The following is a 4,670-nucleotide window of genomic DNA, read 5'->3' as shown; positions in this document are numbered from 1 at the left end:
TTAGTGACACTCACTTTTGTCACTAACGTTGGACCAACTAGCATTGCCTATGTTAACTTTCACGTTAAGACCATTAACGTGAAAGTTAACGTGGAGTTGAGATCAAGGAGCCAACGTTAGTGACACTCACTTTTGTCACTAACGTTGGGAGATGGCATCACTACTACGTTAAGAGCCACGTTAACTTAGTTAACGTGAATTCTAACGTAGAGAATTTGCGCATTTGGAGCGTTAGTGACAAAGGTGAGTGTCACTAACGCTCTCGAAGGTGAATCACACCTATGTTAAGAGTCACGTTAGCTATACTAACGTGGACTCTAACGTAGGAACAAAGGGGCACTAAGCAACGTTAATGGGAAAAGTAATTCCCATTAACGTTCGCGAAGGGGTATAAGCCAACGTTATTGGGAAAAGTGAGTCCAAATAATGTTGGCCAAAATTTGAGAAAGCAACGTTAGTGGTCACGTTAAGACCACTAACATTAGATTTAACATGGATATATGAGGGTGGAACGTTAGTGGAACAAGTGAATGCCACTAACGTTCTCGAACCCACAATGGCACTCAACGTTAAATCTTACTAAATACCCAAGCCTAATTCATATTTCTCTGCAAGTTGGGCCCACTAAAGATGAGAACTGCTTCAACTCAAGATCTAGAGCCTACATCCAAGACTTGAAGAACTCACTAGAAGATCAAGAGGGGTAGTATATATAGGAGTAGTTTTAAACTATAGAGAAGCTTGGCACTTTTGGGAACTACTCTCTATAGATTTACTTTTCTGCAATTTTAGCATGGATTCTTCTTTTCTGCCATTTTTCATTTCTAGAGCTATGAACAAATAAACCCCTTTCATTGGGTTAGGGACCTCTGTTGTAATTTGATGGATCAATTATAGTTTTCATTCTTCTTCTTCTTTCTTTTCTCTTGATCTTACTAGAAAGCTTTCGATCTTAATTCAATTGGTTAGTTGTCTTGGAAAAGAAACTCTCCATAATTGGATCTCCTTTGAGCCTTGGAAAAGGGATGAGGAGATCATGCTAGAAATGCTTTCTCATGTTGGACCAAATTGGGGTTTGGGCGGATATAGTGACATGTAATCCTCCCTATACTTTGATTTGGAAATACATGTGGTATAATCAGTGACCACACTTCATCTCTTTCCATGAGCAATTAAATCAAGGAATTGGGAAATTGTTCAAGCTTAGAGAGATTGGATTGCCAAGGAATTGGGATCCAATCACTTAAGATTGCCAAGGAGATCAATGAATGCATTGATTGAGGAAGAGATGAGAATGAACTTGATCCGGAGAATACAACATCACCTGAACCCAATGATTACCCCATTTCTGATCTTACCCATTCTCTTTACTTTCTGCCATTTATTTTCATGCTCATTACCCCAAATCCCCATTTAAGATTATGCACTTTAATTTCTGTTATTTACTTTCCAGTCATTTAAATTTCTGCATCTCAATCTAAACTCTGTTTAGCTCAACTAGCATATTCTTCTAACTAAAGTTGCTTGACCAATCAATCCTTGTGGGATTCGACCTCACTCTATTGTGAGTTTTACTTGACGACAATTCGGTATACTTGCCGAAGGAAAATTTGTTGAGAGAGAAGTTTTCATGCGTCAAGTTTATGGCGCCGTTGTCGGGGATTGATTTTGAATCAACAATGATTAAGTTTGAAGATCACTAGATTGAGCATTTTTCTTTTTGTTTATTTGATTCAATCAATTTTCTCTAGTTTGTTTTAATTTCTTCCTCATCCCCTGTACTCCTTTAATTTTTCATTCTTTCTTTCTTTGTTAATTACAATTCTGCTCACTAACCCACTAACTGTTTGATAATTTGCATCACTTACACTAACAATTACTCTAACAAGAATAGTTTTTTTATTTTATCTCCTGTTGTGCAATCTGTCTGTTGTATGACAGGGAGAAGAGAAGGAGTTTCAACATCCTTCGATTCAGAACCTGAAAGGACCCTTTGGAGACTAAGAAGGGAAGCAAGAGGGAAAAGAATTATTAGTGCTGAGGAAGAAGAGGAAGAGTATTTTGAACCTAACATGGAAGAGAATTTGGAGAACAATCATGAAGAAGAAGCTCATAATCATGTCAGAGAAGGCCATGCAAACCGGGCTGGGCAAGAAAGGAGAGTCCTTGGCTCCTATATCAATCCTAATCCAGGAAACTATGGAAGCAGCATTCAGAAGCCCACCATACATGCCAACAATTTCGAACTAAAACCCCAGCTCATCACTCTTGTTCAGAACAATTGTTCATTTGGAGGAGGTGCTCAAGAGGACCCCAATCAACATTTAACCACCTTCTTGAGGATTTGTGACACTGTGAAGTCCAATGGAGTCCATCCAGATGTTTATAGGTTTCTCTTGTTCCCTTTTTTACTCAGGGACAAGGCCTCCAAATGGCTTGAATCCTTTCCAAAGGAGAGCTTAACAAATTGGGAGGAAGTGGTGAACAAGTTTTTGGCAAGGTTTTACCCTCCTCAAAGGATCAACAGGCTGTGAGTTGAGGTGCAAACTTTCAGGGAACAAGATGGTGAGACACTTTATGAAGCATGGGAGAGATTCAAAGATCTAACAAGAAGATGCCCACCAGAGATGTTCAATGAATGGGTACAACTTCACATCTTCTATGAAGATCTTTCCTATGAGTCAAAGAAGGCTGTGGATCATTCATCAGGAGGCTCTCTAAACAAGAAGAAAACCATTGAAGAATCCATAGATGTCATTGAAATAGTTGCTAAAAATGACTACTTCTATGCCTCCGAAAGAGGTAACACCAGAGGAGTAATGGAGCTGAACCATATGGATGCATTGTTAGCTCAAAACAAGATGATCACCAAGCAGCTAGCAGATCTTACCAAGAAGGTGGAGGAGAACCAAGTTGCAGCAGCCATCACCTCATCATTAGCTCAAGAAGGAGTAAATATAGGAGAAGAAGGTGATTGGGAGCAAGTCAACTATGTTGGAAACTCACCTAAACAAGTCCATGATCCATACTCCAAAACTTACAACTCTGGATGGAGAAATCACCCGAACTTTGGATGGGAAAATCAAAAAGGCCAAGGGCAAGATTAGAGACGCCACAACCTCAATTCCAACAACAATGCAACTCATCAAAATACCTCACAGAGATATTACCAACATCTATCTAACCAATCTTCTCAACCACCTAATCTCAACCCACCATCAATAACTGAGGATAGGCTCTCAAAGATTGAGGCTCTACTTGAAAACTTATGCAGAGAAGTCCAAGACAACAAAGTGTTTAAGGAATAAGTGTGAGCCAATATCAAGAACCAAGGAGAAAACATCAAGAGATTAGAGTCACAAGTAGGGTATCTATCTCAACAAATTCCCAAACTCACTGATGAATTCCCCAGTGATACAGAGAAGAATCCAAGAGGAAAAACAAAGAAAGTGAGATGGAAAGAATGCAAAATGATAACCACAAGTGATGAGGGGAGTATGAACGTAGTAGAACACCTCCAAAATAATCAAAAGAAAAGCCAGGAGGAAGGAAGCTATACAACTCAACCTACATCCAAGGAAGAGCTAAAGAAGAAGGAGGTGTTGAACCCATATGCACCTTTTCTCCACAGACTTAAAGATGGTGTAGCAGGGAGAATGTATTCAAGATTCCTTGATATGTTTGCATCTCTTGATGTGAATATACCATTCCTTAAAGCCCTCCAGCAAATGCCTTTCTACATCAAGTATATAAAGGAGCTAATAGCCAGAAAAAGTCCATTGAAGGGTGGACAAACAATAAAGATGAACAGGGATTGCAGTGCTCTCATTCAACCAGGGCCACCCACAAAGAAGGAGGATCTAGGGAGTTTCCACATTCCTTGTGCCATAGGAGAAACAATGATTGACAAAAGGCTTTGTGCATCAACTTAATGCCTCTCTCCCTCATGAAGAAGCTCAAAATCAATGAACTAACTCCCACTGATGTAATTATCAGATTGGCTGACAAAACTCAAAAACAAGCAATAGGAGTGGTTGAAAATGTGCTTGTGAAGGTTGGGAGCTACTATCTTTCCACAGATTTTGTTGTTCTGGAAATGGATGAGAATCCTATTTACCCCATCAGTCGGGGAAGACCATTCCTAGCCACAGCCAGAGCACTCATAGATGTAGAGCGAGGAGAGCTAGTGCTGAGAATACATGATGAGCAGCTCACTTTCAATGTTTTCAACCTCTCACAAGAATCAAGTCAAGAGAACAAAGAATCAAGAAAAGAGCTTAATGAAGCACTGATGCAAGAAACAAGCAGTAAAGCACAAACAACACAACTAGAAATCCCACTGGTTGGCAAGCCATGTATTCAGGAAGAACCTCATTTCAAGGTAACTCAAGGGGAGTTAAACCCACCAGAATCATGCAAAGTCAACAACAAGAATCCCTTAGAGAAAGAATCTATAGAAAGCAAACAAGTATCAAGAGATACAAAGAAAAAAGTTCCAAGGGGATGGAGAAATAAGAAAATTCCTACAGAAAATTTCTCGCTAGGTGATGAAGTGATTTCTACATACTTTCCATATATACCACCTCACCTCCCCACTATTCCATCTCAGCTACCTCCTGTGTACACTATCAACAAAATCTTGTCTCTAGAGCATATGGAGCTTGTCAACA

This window comes from Arachis duranensis, chromosome 9, assembly GCF_000817695.3.
Source record: "Arachis duranensis cultivar V14167 chromosome 9, aradu.V14167.gnm2.J7QH, whole genome shotgun sequence".
Classification (NCBI taxonomy): Eukaryota; Viridiplantae; Streptophyta; class Magnoliopsida; order Fabales; family Fabaceae; genus Arachis; species Arachis duranensis.
The sequence above is the reverse complement of the archived record's forward strand: the minus strand, read 5'-3'. Positions refer to the sequence as shown.